Below are 15,161 nucleotides of genomic sequence, written 5' to 3'. Positions count from 1 at the left end.
AAAGCTGCTCTCCACACCTTCTTAATGTGGCTTAGGAAACTGCTTTGAGCCTCCCTAACCCCACCTACCCAGCTCCTCGTCACCCTTTCACAGGTGCTCATCAAATACGTCATGGATCATCCTTAACACCTGCCATCTTCTCACCAGTCCCCCCTTCTATCCCTCAGCCTTTCCTCAACCACTTCCCTCCCTTCCTCCGCTTCCTTTCACTTGGCAAAATCTGGTAATTACCTAAGGGTAGCTTCTGAGCAGTTCATCTCTGGAAGTCTCAATTCCCCCACCTATAAAGTGTGGGGAATGGAGGAGCCTTTCTGAAGTGGGCACGGGTGGGGATTCCACGAGATACATCAGGTAATACCTTAGCATACTGCCTACCACATAGTAAGCAATCAATAAACTGTTGGCTTTTTATTATAATTAACTGGTTTAACAATTATTTGAGTTCATGAAAGCTGCTCAAGTGACCTTAAAAAAAGCTAGAATTACTTTCGTTTCTTTCATTGAATTTTATTTCTATACTAGCTCTTACGGTAGAGCACTTACTCAAAATCTGCATCACAAGATTCAAGATCACTACATCAAAGTAGGTATTTTATTGTTAATAATAATATCTCATATTTACATAGCTCCAGAAAAGAGTACTAGCTTTTTTTTTTTAACCTTTTAATGCCTTTCGTCTATTTTGCCCATCCCCTCACCGTCCTCCCCTTAGACAACCAGCATTCTGCTCTCTGTACAAGACTGTTTTTTTATTTGTTCATTTGTTTTTAGATTCCACATACAAGTGAAATCATGTGGTATTTGTTTCTCTCTGTCTGACCTGTTTTACTTAGCATTATATGCTCTGGGTCCATCCGTGTTGTCACTAATGGCAACGTCTCATTCTTTCTTTCTTTCTTTTTTTTTTTTTTTGGCTGGGTAATATTCCACCGTATATATACCACATCTTCTTTATCCATTCATCTATGGATGGACACTTGGGTTGTTTCCGTATCGTGGCTATTATAAATAAGGCTGCAATAAACACAGGGGTGTATGTTATCTTTTCAAATTAGTGTTTTTGTTTTCTTTGGGTAAATACCTGGTAGAATTACTGGACATATGGTATTTCTATTTTTAAGTTTTTGAGGAGTTCCATTACTATTTTCCACAGTGGCGGCATCAAAATGCATTCCCACCTACGATGCATGAGGGTTCCCTTTACACTACATGCTATTTCTTGTCTTTGTTATACTAGCTATTCTGACTGGTAAGAGGTGCTATCTCATTGTGGTTTTGATTTGCATTTCCTGAATGATTAGTGATGTCAAGCATATTTCATTTGTCTGATGGCCATCTGTATGTCCGCTTTGGAAAAAAGTCTAGTCAAGTCCTCTGCCCGTTTTTTAATCAGATTGGGATTTTTTTGTTGTTGAGTTGTAGAAATTCTTTCTATACTTTGGATATCCCTTATTGGATATATCATCTACAAATATCTTCTCCCATTCAGTAGGATGTCTTTTTGTTTTGTTAACGGTTTCCTTTCTTTGTAAAAGCTTTTTATATGTAGTCCCAATAGTTTATTTTTGCTTTTGTTTCCCGTGACTATTACCTTTGTTAACAGAACAATACCTCTGAAATGATGGAGAAGGATCCGCCATAAGCAGAGGGGGTTGGGCCTGAAGGCCAGGCTCTCCCTGCTACCAGGCTGGTCTGACTACACACTGCTGGCCAGGCTAAGGCTTTGAAACAAAACTTGATGAAAGGCTAGGGCAACGCACCCCAGTCTGTCCCTCAAAACACAACTTTTAGGAGACCATTGATTCCTGCCCTGTGATAACAAGTTTTTTGTTGGAAGAGATGTGGGATCCCCTCAGGGTCTCCAGGAGACGTACAGAGTACCTCAGCAGCAGCGCGGCAAAGCGTTCCACAGTCACTTGGCCTTGTGACTCTATTATCACAGAACATCGAATTCCATGGAGCCCTCCCACCCCCCTGCGTCCGACCTTTGGGAAAATGCTGCGTGATGGAAAATAAATTCAGGAAATGACATGAAAGTAGGTAGTGTTTTACAGGATAAAAATGTATTCATCTTTAGGTTAGATTCCACTACAGATGCCACCTTCTGACCTAGTTCCCAACCGGCATCCGAGTATTGAGATTCATAGTATCTACAACGGGGGAATGCCCTCAGGACTTGTAGCCCTTGAAGTCGAGGCTGGAGAAAGTGATTCTGAGAAAGATACGGCCTCTGACTCCTAAGGCCTGTCTACAGTTTTCTGATTCACTCTCCAATGGCCTGTACCTTCGTGACATGAGACAGGTACACAGCCTGCAAGGGGAGAACGCACATACTCACAAATACAAGGCTACAAAGGGGTAATCAGACAAAGGCCAGCAGCCTAATGTGCACGAAGGGGGTAGAGACACACTGGAGCAGCTGGTCTCTTCCATGCTTTGTCATCTTAAAGGATCTCAAGAATACCAACCAATCTGACCCTCACAAGTACCTCTTAAGATGGATTACATTTTCCAGACAAGAAAACTGAAGTCACCCAGCCTAGAAACAAACTTTTATCTCCTAAGACAGTGTCCCTCAGACTATACCACAGTGCCCAGTATGTTGTATTTCAGTCAACACAGAAGCCAATCTAGGCTGGCAAGCACGGGTTCTGGAGCCAGAGTACCCATGTTTGAATCCTGGCTTCACAATTTACAAATTACTGCATATTCCTGGGTAGGGTACCTCACCTCTCCTGAGGCTTCGGCCCCTTCATCTATAAAATGGAATGGGAAGAGCTACTTTACAGAGATGTAAAAACTTTTTTCCAAATCATGCACTCTAAGTAGGAACAGCTGGGTGGTTCAGCTGGTTGAGCGTCTGGCTCTTGATTTCAGCTCAGGTCATGATCTCGTGGTTTATGATACTGAGCCCCGCATAGGGCTCTGCGCTGATAGTGCGAAACCCCCTTGGGATTCTTTCTCTCCCTTCCTCTCTTCCTCTCTGCTTGCGCACGCTCTCTCTCTCGCAAAATAAATAGACAAACATTAAAAAAATAAAATAAAGTTAAATTAAATTAAATTAAATTATGCATGCTGGGAGTGTTTTGCACATGGCAGACACTCAACACACAGAACTGTGGTTTTCTGAAGAAAAGAAAACAAATTGCTCTCCAGTGTCCATATTCCCTCCAAGTACCAGTTCACCCAATATCTAAAGCATACCAGCACAGAGGAATGATAACTGCAAGGACCAAGACCTTTGCACCACCACGCCCTACTTGATTTCTCAGGAGTCCAGAGGTGAAGGTAAAGTAAAATGGGAGGTTAAGAACAATGGCAAGGCTCTGGATTTCATGGACATGTACAATTTCCAAATGAATCTGGGAAACTGACACAAGGTCAGTAACTATTAGTTCTGCCACACTCTTATAAAGGAAAGAACATTTTAACAACCAAAAAACGTAAGAAGAACATAATCTCCGAATAACGACCCAAGAGTAGGCCATTGGCAACCTTAAGGATATTTTTGCCGAGGAAGTATAAAAGCTTCCTCACATATCAACTGTGGTTCCAGGACCTGCAAAAGGCTGGGAGGAGAAAGAGAGATGAAAACTAGAGATGGGATTTCACCTCCCCAATTCCCCCCCCGCCCCCACCACCACCAAAAGGAGACTAGAATGAGTCTCTCTCTGTACAAGTACTGGAGTATGTGTAAGGGACATACCAGAAGTGGGACTGGGAAGAGAGAATCTATACCCCAATCACAATCCTTGTTACACTGTATCATGATGATCTACTGAGAGGAGGCTTTGGAAGAAAGAGACCTTGCTTTATTCATTTCCTTATGCCTTATGAATATCCACTGTAGGTATCAATGAAATTTATCAAATGAATGAATAAAAAGAGAAGGGGAAAATGCAACAGACTAGTTGTGGGTGGAAATTTGGGACAGGGGAAATCAGAAAAAAGATCTGTATTTGTCCATCTATCTCATATTCTCCGGTGAAATTCTAACTAACAGCTATGCTGCTAAGTATTTATTTATCTCTTTGGCAGAAGCGTAACATTACTGCTCCAAGAAACTCTTATTTAAGTGTCAGTGGAGAACACATCAAAAGAAGTTAAATTCAAACCTCTTAAACAGGATTATTCAATAAGGATAAGAGAAAAATCTAAACTCACACTTGAAGCATCTCTCAACAAACACATATTGCTACAAAGAAACATTTTCCTTTCAAATCAAGCATGACAGACACCAGCTTTGATATCCCTACTCACCCGCCTGATAAGAACTCTGAATTGCACACATCCTGGAATTGAGATCCTTTGTGGAGAGATGTGAAATTTTGCCCCCAGGGCCCAAGTTCATAGATTTGAGGCAGGCAAAACTCTAGATCATTTCAATGTGAGAAACGAAATCTCTGTACCATCAAGAACAAATCCTCGAGAATCTGGGTCTTCTGCCCACATCTATCCTTCTATAGTAGATGCCTGATCTATGCTTCCTTCAAACGTGAAACTGGTTATTAGGATGGTTCCTTCTTACTGATATTTTCTCAAAACCTGTATGTCCTGGTCATGTTTTAATGAGAAAACTATGAATGCAGCCATGGTTTATCTGATTGGCTACCTTTTCTGCCATGAAGATTATATGCAAAGGGGTAGTCACTGAAAGCAAACTTGACAAAAATCTCAACTTCCTGCCTTCCCGCTTGTTACTGTAAGAAGGATGAATTATTTGAGATTCTGTGGCCTAACCTACTTACTTCCTCTAAAGGAGGAACAGAAAATGAAAAATGCCTTTCAAGAAAAAAAAATGTACATAGAAAACGAAATCACAAACTGACATTAACAGGCCTATGGCATATTTAACACACTCTCATCAAATGCTTTTATTGGTAAGTTCATTTTCAATGTACAGAGTAGAAGATATCTCAGTTTGAGGCAAAAACATCCTGACAAGTGCTATCATATCATCATCACTACACTAATAGGGTCATAATACAAATTTTACACCCATTAAAGGGACTCAAAGGGCATAAAAAGAACAAGAACCTGTCTGACACAGATATGTCCATGGTTATGCAAAATATGCATGAACTCAAAAAAGAAAAACTAAAAGTAGTATCTTGTTCTTTTCTCTTATTTCATTTCATAATTTTTTAAACGCTAAAAGTAGTACCTTCTTTTTTCTTACTCTGCTTCGTATTTTTTATAGAACACAGAGCTAAAATTAAGATTTACACTTGGGCGCCTGGGTGGCGCAGTCGGTTGAGCGTCCGACTTCAGCCAGGTCACGATCTCGCGGTCCGTGAGTTCGAGCCCCGCGTCAGGCTCTGGGCTGATGGCTCGGAGCCTGGAGCCTGTTTCCGATTCTGTGTCTCCCTCTCTCTCTGCCCCTCCCCCGTTCATGCTCTGTCTCTCTCTGTCCCAAAAATAAATAAAAAAAAAAAAAACGTTGAAAAAAAAGAAAAAAAAAAAAAAGATTTACACTTGATTTCTCTTTTGTATCTAATAAAGTAGCTGTGACCAGATTTTATTTCTTTCTCAGAAGTCAAGTCTACAGGTTTATGTTGATAACCATTGGTAGCTAAACTCCTTACCAACAGACTGAACAGCTAGGCCTCAAATCTAGCTAACAGGAACACAAAGTGGATCTCAACCACCTGACCAGACTGACCTCTTAGGAATTTCAATTCAGAGTTCAGGGTTCAGTCAGTGTAACAGATGGGGGGGAAATGATCGAATGATTTTGGTGCCTGAACAATCCTACTCAAAATGTTCTCCTACCGAAGTAGTTTAATTCTGAAAAATTACACATAACGTAAAGCTACTGTCCAATCTTAAAACAGCCTGGCATGCAGTAAATGCTCAAAAAAATTTAAAGGGTGGGGGCACCTGGGTGGCTCAGTCGGTTGAGCTTCTGACTTCGGCTCAGGTCATGATCTCACGGTCTGTGAGTTCGAGCCCCACCTTGGGCTCTGTGCTGACAGCTCAGAGCCTGGAGCCTGCTTTGGATTCTGTGTCTCCCTCTCTCTCTGACCCTCCCCCGTTCATGCCCTGTCTCTCTCTGTCTCAAAAATAAATAAACATTAAAAAAACAAATTTAAAAAAAATTAAAGGCTGATAGAGCTTCGTTAGAGGAGAAGCAGTCCATTACCCTATCATGAATGCATGCAGGGATAGCCTTCTAAGTCAGACTAAGGCTCTGCCTGACGGACCGTAACTCACACACTGGAGATACTATCTGACTCCCGTTGCAACACAGAACTAGCCAACGAATAAATAGAGACTCTTCACTTCATTTGGCAAACATGAGCATACTCTTCTGGTTAAGGAGTAGAACAGTAACCATAGCACTGTTGTTGAATATATTATTAGTCATATTTCCTGTTTTGTTTTTTTTTTAATTTTGATTCCAGTACGCTACATTCAGCCCTGCCCCAAGTTTCTCACCACCAATTTCTCTCTCCCTCAATTAAATTTTCTTCCTTCCTTCTACAATCCTGCCTTCTGAGTAAATCCCATCATCTTTCAAGTTCACTTTAAAAAACGTAGGTCCTATTCTATTGACTGATTGATCTACATTTTTTCAGAACTAACCCTGCTGCCTCATCCCATCTCTTCCTACAAAGAACAAGTGAACCTCTTTATAAATAAGCCCAGTAATTCTCAACCTAATCTGAGTTATGTTTTCTTAACAGTTTGTGATCATTTCAAGGCCATGAGCTAGGCCAAGGTGTTCTTTTCAGTACAACTCAATAATTGGTCTTTTTCTCAATGCTTGGTTTAAAAAAGAAAAAAAAAAGGGAAAAGGAAAGAGATAGAGTTCTCTCCCCATTATTTATTGTGATACCTGTTTGCTATTGCTTATCTTAGTAAACAAATGTGTAAGAGCAAATACATTAATCTGGAAATGTGTTTTCTTAAAAATATTCAAAGAATTGCTTTTTTGAAAATTGGAAACCTTAACAAAACAATCATAAACCAGTATCATTTTCCACGGCTCCACCCCTTTCAAACTGCATGTTATGAACTTAGACAAGTTACTGAATATCTCTGAGCACCAGATTGCTCCAAAAGTGAAATAATAATACCAAACGCTCAAAGTTTGTGAAAATACTAGACAGTACTCAGTGCCTAGAACAGTACCTGGGCAGACAGAAGGCACTCAGTATTTGTTGGATGCATGAATGGATGGATGAATGAATGAATGAATGAATGAATATAAAAAGTGCCCAGTTCAATGCTTGACATTCAGAAGGCACTCAACATACAATTACACCTAACATACCAACACCTGACACTGTTTTGCAGCCAACACCCTCCCTCCCAGGTCCTTCCCTCAGCAACAGGTTGGACACTACACCCAGTGGTACTACCACAGTACTTACCACGTTCACCTCGACCTTTCCCACTCAACCACAGCTTTGTTTTGTTCATCACTGTACGTGTGTGGGTTCTCTCCTCAACCAGATTTATGAACATGCTGAGGCCAAGGACTGCTGCTTTCTTTAGAGCCCTAACCCATTCGTTCATTCAACTCTGTTCTACGTGTTGATTATGCGAAGCACTCCCTACCTGAGACTTCTAAAAAATAGGTGCTTAATAAATATTAGTTGACGGACACAGAATCCTTACAGAAATAATAATAAAGTAAGCATTTTGCTACTATGTATAATACACAAGTAATTCTTCCAATCACTGTTCAAGTCACCAATTCTAGGTCCACTTCTGAGGAAGAAACCAAGACTCGCGAGAAGTTCTCTCAGCCAAGATCAACCAATTTCGCTTAAGTTCTTCTCAAACATCCTTGTTCTTTCCCCCCAAGCACCCTGTCTCGTAAATGGGGAGTTTTTAAACGTCTTTCTCCATTTGACTTCATCAATCCAACTCAGTTACATTGCAAGGGTACCTTTCCTGGTGTTTTGCTTTCCTCCCCTTGTTGCATAGCTATTGCTACAATCAGTACAAGCTAGTTCATAGTCGGCCACTATTTACTCATATCCTCAAGTGTCAGTGAAATAATTTAACTTAGTTAAAAAAAAAAAAAAAAACCTGAAAATATTCCCACTGGGTAATGAAGTCCTTTACAAAATATATCTTCTACAGATGCCCTGAATTTCAGTAGGAAATAACAAAGGCGATCAGCCTAATATGCATGAAAAGGATACAAACATACTGGAGCAGACGGTCTCTTCCATGCTTTGTCATTTTAAAGGATCTCACTCAAGAAAGGATGAGCTATATTGTGCCATGTATATACAATTATATGGCACTGTCCTGCTTCAGTAAACCCAGGAATCTTGTTTCCAGACTCGCTGGTTCCCAAGAGTGCTGGGTCCCTTGTTTTTTCCTACTGGTACCAAGTGCAGCTGCTATACTCTTATTAACAGAGCTCAGAATTGAGCCCAGTCAATTCTTAGGGGTTAGGATCTAGGGAACTCATGGGCAAAGACCTAGTCTTTTGGTGTTCAGCACTTTAAGAGCTCACTAAAAATTGGTTAACTAGTAGAAACACTGCAAGAGGGATCACTAAGGACACCCACCCTTAGGACTCCAAGGGTACACTTGTCCCACACCACACGAAGCAAATTCTATTAAAAATTTCCCATCCTAACCCTATCTGCTACAAAGAACCTTGGTTGAAATATATATTTCTTAGAAATAAACTACCAAACAAACCAGTGGAAATTATTCAAGAATCAATCCTCAATTATTCAAGGACTAATTCAACAGGACACCTATTTCTTCTCTCCAACAGTATTGTTTTTGGATTCTTAGAACATTGATTGGAGAGTCTACAAGAGAAGAAAGATGAACTACAACCAACAAAAACTTGTCAGGGTTTGTCAAGTTCACTATCAGCAAGTTTAGAATAATGACAGAGAGTCATTGTGACTTTTTTTTCCTATCTAGATAATAGTTGGTTATAATTAGAATAAAGTGGCAAAGGGGTCTGGAAAACATAAGTGGGGTAAAGGGAAGCCCTGTGAGGACCTTTCCCTAAATCCACAGTCATGTGCAGGACCCATTTTCCCACCTCTAGCATGTAAATCCTCCCTACCCCAGTTACCTATTTTCTCATCTCCATTTCCCAGCAGATTCATGCAACTAAAATATTAATTACAGCACACGAATTCCCTTCACACCAACCCTTCTTCTATCACCACCCTCCCATTTCCACAATTAGGCATCATTTTAAATTTGATTTATTTCACTTACTCCTACCTATTAAATGACTAGATTGGGATAAATAAATTTCAGTTTATATTCAGCACCATATTAAAACACGGTCCCTTCCTGCAATGAGCCGACGCTATTAAAGATAAACTACCTTTTTCCTAAAGAAAAGAAATATCCCCTGGAAATACTGTGACAAGTCCATATAATATATACACCAGCAACGAACCTAATAATTTTAGCTAGGAATTAAATCACTCTGTTCTGCCCTTGACAACCTCCTTCCTGCCCTTCACAAAGCCTGACTAAGGTAAAATGGTAATACGACTACCAAACATTTGAATAACTCTTTGTAGTTCTCAAACCCTTATTTTATTTTCTCCTTTCAACAAAGAAAGCAAGACAAGCACTCCTGCTCCCATTTTCCAGATGGGGAAATCTAGGCTGGAAGAGGTAAAGTGACTTACATAACGCGATACACTTAGAGGCTAACTCGTCTTCTGATTCCCACTCTACCACTCTATCCACAGCCACAATGACTCCCCAAATGAAGAAAAACTGTCACTGTCTTCCACTCAGCGTGCCTGAACTCACCATCCTAGGAAACACCTTTTACTCTGCTTGCCCTCTACTTCTGTCTACATGATCTTCTTGGGGTTGTTCCTGCCTCGCTGTCTCTACTGCATCATATACACGGACCCCAACTACTTGTTTTGCTAATTACGCCGTTCAAGACTATCCACAAGCAGAAAATGACAATAAATTCCTGTTAATGATCATTTTTACATCAGTAATTATTCCGTTTTGACATCTAGATCATGCCTATCCTGGTTATAAGGTAGTCCAATGAGGGTTATTAGTCCTACTCATAAAAAGTAAGGCTAACTGCTTCTGTGCTGTTTTTGACAAACAAGAATCAGTGACTCCTTTATTACTTAAGATAGAGAAACAGAATGAAAAGAAGCAAAAAAAGGAAAGGAAAAAATTAAGAGGAGGAAAGAAAACAAAAAGTAGAAACAGGGGCATCTGGGTAACTCAGTCGGTTGAGCATCTGACTCTCAGTTGCAGCTCAGGTCATGGTCCCGCGGTCTTGAGATAGAGCCCCACGTCGGCTCGGCACTGAGCATGGATCCTACTTAAGATTCTCTCTCTCCCTCTTTCTCTCCCTCTGCCCCCCTCCCCCCGCTTGCACGTGCTCTATCTACAATTAAAATTTAAAAAAAAAAAAAAAAAGAGTATAAATAGAAGAAAGCAGTAGAGTAGCGTGAACATACTTTGATGCTTTATTTACGAGGACTGACCCTTTTGCCTGAGGACAACCTTTGTCCTGAAAGCAGGCCCTGCATGACTGGAGACAAACCAGCACCCTCCCAAATTACCAAAGAGATCTTATTTATTAGACAACAGCTATATTCTTTGCAGAGGTATGTCCAAAAGTTGACACGTCTGTGCTAACATGCTGGAAAGTCACTACAAACCTTTGACGTGACATCTGGCACAAGTCGGCCCATGTTGGATTTGAGCCACCGAAGTTAAATTACTTAAATGCCCCAAAGCTCTCACTGTAAATTTCACCGACAAAATTTTAACAAGTTCCAGAATCTTCTGTGTCACTGTGTGATAACAGTTACATTAAATTACAAGTGCTTGCTTCTAGTTTTCCCATTTTTTCAATTCCAAAGAAGAAAACTATTTACTTGCCGTAGAAAACAGGTACAATTGAGATGCAAATTAAGAGTCTAGTAAAAGGGCCTGTCCAAAAATAATCCAGGACAATCTCAACTTTTCGTAATGTTTTATTTGAGCCTCATCACACTTAATGTCAAGACTTTCATGCATTCAAAGCAGCCCCCACAAAATGATATCTTCTTGCCAACCCTGTTCCACGTTCTCCTTCCTGACCCCCAACTGCAGCTTTTAACAGCTGCCAAGTATACCAAGCAATTTGTTTAACAAGCAAATCTTACCTAGTGGCAGTGAAGAAATAACTGTCTGGTGGTCTTTGGGATTGCTGTCCACCCCCAAGACTTCTCCTAAAGGTCCAGCATTAATTTAAAGAGAGGAAAAGTAAAATCAATACACTGTCGTAAAAAAAGATGACTTCACATCCACAATTAACACGTTTAATTTTTGAATCGCTGACTTATTGCATAATTGCACACAATACCATTCAGTATACTAAAAACGAAATAGTTCTGGATGAGATGAAGTGGGTTTTATCATTCATATTATACCCTTATCCTAAATTGCTAAACTAAAGTTTTCCCCCACTGTACCGCCCACAGGTGAAAGTTACAGGGACCATTTAATTCAACTTTAATTTCTCTCAGTGCCTTTGTGTTTAAAATTGAAGTTACTCTGCACAACACACATTCGCAAATGAATAGATATTATGTAAGCAGTTTTTTCCCATATATGTAAATATTTAAATCACAACTTATACAAAGTATTCTGAAATAAGATCTTAGTGAAACAAAATTACACTCTTAGAACTAAAAGATACTATTTATTTTGTGACTATATGAAACTGCACGGCTAAAAAACTAAATACCAGCCTTTAATTCTATTTATTGGCAAATAAAATGATCAGTTTATGTAAAAGACAAATTTCAACCAAAGGACTTTTAAATTTTTTTCACAGTTGTAAACACTTTGCATTTTTATTAATATTCAAAATGAAACGACCCGCTGTGACTCCTGATGAAAAGTTGATCAAAGGTAAAGGCAAGGATAAATATATAAAAACAAACAATTGTTTCTAACCCAGTTTATAGACCCATCTCAAATCACAGATAACAGCAAAGTGTTTTTCCCATATAAACAAATAGGGATCCGAGTCACCGGGTCTGGGTCGTCAGAACTTATCTGCTCTCCAATACTAAAACCTTCTATTTCTGATCGGCATCCATTCACACACATCTGGCTGCTCGCTCAGGTCGTCTAATTACTTCCACGTCTGAACGGACTACGTAGCTACAAGCAAAGGCCAAACTTTGCTCTCGGCCTTCCGAACTTAAAGAAGCGTTTAACCACTAGAGGTCTCCCCTTGGCCAGTTTTGCATGTTCGCTATTTTGCTGCACTTGAAACTTTCCGGAGAAATGCTCTACTCGAGTCAGTGTTTTTCTAAAAACTTGCGCAAAAATCCACGCGACCGACTTGCCAGTAGAGAGACTCTCGGGCTCCCAAAACCAATAAAGATATCACAAACAACGCTCCAGGAAAATCAAAATTAAAATTCGACGCACTCGCCCCAGCCGTCACCCCCCACCCCCCCCCCGCCCAAAATCTTATTTCTCATCTCAGTTTCCCTTAACTTAAACTTAGAACAATTAAAAAAAAATCTATTTTTGTTTCCGTGGACTTTGCATGATTTATAATGCATTTTTCTGGCGGTGGACCCGAGGTGGGAAAGGAGCGGGCCAAGGGATGCAAGGGAGGGGGAAGGGCTGTGCTCACAGCGCCCGAGGAAGTTGCATAAGGAAAGAGACTCCGTTTTTTGGGTCCCCTCAAAAAATCGGCGGGGAGGGGGAGGAAAAGGAAGCGGGGGGGTGGGGAAGGCGGGGAGGAGGGAAACTGAAGCGACGTTTACCTTCGTCTCCCCGTGGAAGGGTGGGGTAAGGGCCACGGTCTTCGCGACCCCGGAGAGCGGCTCGTTACCCCCACCTCTCTCCGAGCGCAGACGGACAAACAGACACCCCCACCCCTCCGCGGAGAAGGCGGGGAGGAAACCGCCTGCTTTTAAACTTTCTCTCACGGTCGCACTGTGGGCCATGCTTTGACCAGAAAGGAGGGGGGGGGGGTGGAGAGAGGAGGTAATCAAAAGGCCTTTTTCTTTAAAGGTAATTAAAGTTTTACCACCAGCACAAAAGTTGCGTCCTCCCCCCCGCCCGTACCACCGTGCCCCCCCCAACCGCCTCCAGGGCTCCCAAGTTTTCCTCCCTCTCCTCCCCGCCCCCCCCCCCACCACACACCAGCTCGCGGGGCGCGCGGCGGATGCCTCGGCTCCTGCGCTTCCCGATCCCCACCCCCGCCGGCCTCTACTTCCCCCCCGCCCGGCCGCCGCGGCGCGAGGACGGCCCGCCGGGCCCAGGACGCGAGTGTGCAAAACCCATTATTCCGGAACGGCACACGCACGCGGCGCGAGGCGGGCGGCGGCCCGCCCCGGACCCCTCCGTGTCCCCCCAATATAAGGGCGGCGTAAACAAGTTGCAGGAAAAGCAGCCCCGCGCCTCCCCCCACCCCGCCCCGGCGCGGCCGCCGCCGCCCGCCGCTACCGCCGCCGCCTCCCGACACACGCCCGCGTCCGCACCCCGGCCGGCGCGGCTCGGCACGGAGCGGGGCGAACGCCGCGACGGCGCGGGCTCCCGGCCCGGCCCGCGGCCCGCGCCCTCCCCCGCGCGGACGGCCGCGGCGGGCCCGCGCCGCCTTGCTTCCCGAAGCACTTTCCTGCCTCGGGCAGAAATAAACCGGAGGGTTTATTTTTGTGCAACTTTCCCAAAATGGCGGAAATTGGAGCTGATCTATATGAAATTCTCACACAGTCGGTCGGGAAGGGGGAGGCGGCGAGGAAGAAAACGCAAACTCTCGGCCGCCGAGCCCCGCCGCGGGTCCGCGAGTGTGTGCGTGCGTGTGAGTGTGCGTGTGCGCGGTGGGAGTCGGGGAGGCCTTTCCGCCGCGCACACACACTGCACACGCCGGGGAGACGCGCCTGCACATTCAACCAGTCCATTCTCCGCAGCCCGAGCGGGGAGAAAGTGGCCCGGCCTCTTTTCCCACTGCCTCGGTCTCCCGTACTTGTACTTCTCGCGCTCGCTCGCTCACTCGCTCGCTCTCCGGTGCGCGCCCGGCACAAAGGCCACACGGGCGGAGGGGGCCGCAGGGGCGGCGCGCGGGGCTCGCGCCTCCCGCCGCACCGATCCGCCGCCCCGGCCGCCCCCGCGCCCCCCCCCCCCGGCCGGCAACCTCCCCCCCCCTTCTCCCGCCCCAGCCTCGGCGGCCGCGCTCGCCGCCCGGGGCTGCAGCTCCGCGGCGCCCACTCGGGCACGCACCCCGGCGGAGCCCGGCGCCGCCGCGCTCCCCCACCCCGCGCCCGGTGTCATGAAAGCGACCAAAGTGACAAGCTCGGGGGGCGCGGGGGAGGGGGCCCACACGCATCCCGCCGCCTGCGCGCCGGCGAGAGCCCGACGCGGCCGCCTCGCCCTGGCTCCCTTCCGCACGGCCCCCCACACCCTTCCCCGTGTGCGCGCAAAGAAAAAAATACAAGTCTCTCCTCCCCCCATTTTTTCCTTTCTCTTTTCTCTCTCTTTTGTTCCTCTTTCACACTCGCACTCACTACTTGAGAGTGAGATGCCCAGAGACTCCCCCTCCAGCCGTTTCCGAGTCACTTGCCCACTTTTTTCCCCGGGATTAAGTTTTCTCCTCTTTCCCAGAGGCGCAGAGAAGTGGGGGAGAAACCCCTTCTGTCCTTTCCCCTCCCCTGATCTGTTTCACAAGACGAGGGTGCGCTTCCTTCTCTCTATAGGTCTCTTAACTTTCATCCGCACCCAGAAAAATAAATGAATGGCTTTGGCACGGACAAATCTTCTGATTAATTAGAGATTAGATCCGATCAACCGCTTCTTACCCCCAAATTTTCTCTTTTTTTTTTTCTCCGTCTCACGAGTAGTCCTGACAAATGGTCCAGGGCTGCGGGCGCAGTGCGCATGTGCGCGTAGAGTCAGGGCTGGGGAGAGGGGAAACTGCGCTGGTGCCGCCGCCGCCGCCGCCGCCGCCGCCGCCGCCGCCGCTGCCGGGGAGGCTCGCTCTGGCTTCCCTGTTACTGCTGCTGCGCCTTCGCCGCTGGAAAGCAGCAATAAAGCCGGTTGGCAAATGCAGCTGCCCGCAGATACTGTTTCAGGTGCATCTTTTCAATATCCTTGTCCCCGGCTCAGAGCTGGTTCAGGAGCAGTCAAAGCAAATATGAAAGACTGCTCAGGTTATAGATTTCTTTGTCTAT

The 15,161-nt window shown here is 44.5% G+C and overlaps 1 protein-coding gene across 11 annotated transcripts in view; it reads right to left on the bottom strand.

Moving 5' to 3' along the window:
• L3MBTL3 (L3MBTL histone methyl-lysine binding protein 3) overlaps positions 1-14,912 on the bottom strand; it is a 130,124-nt gene extending 115,212 nt beyond the window's left edge. The window contains exons 1-3 of one of the 11 annotated variants that reach the window (XM_078447305.2): positions 13,138-13,259; positions 12,756-12,939; positions 11,133-11,198 (exon numbers count right to left, since the gene is read on the bottom strand). The gene's annotated coding sequence lies outside the window, so the exon portion shown is untranslated. The other 10 variants (XM_078447306.2, XM_078447307.2, XM_078447311.2 and 7 more) reach the window with 10 other exon arrangements.
• Positions 14,913-15,161: the final 249 nt, after the last annotated feature.

Source organism: Panthera onca, chromosome B2 (assembly GCF_046562875.1).
Source record: "Panthera onca isolate mPanOnc1 chromosome B2, mPanOnc1 haplotype 2, whole genome shotgun sequence".
NCBI lineage: Eukaryota > Metazoa > Chordata > Mammalia > Carnivora > Felidae > Panthera > Panthera onca.
Note: the sequence above shows the minus strand (reverse complement) of the source record. Positions and strands in the feature narration are given on the sequence as shown.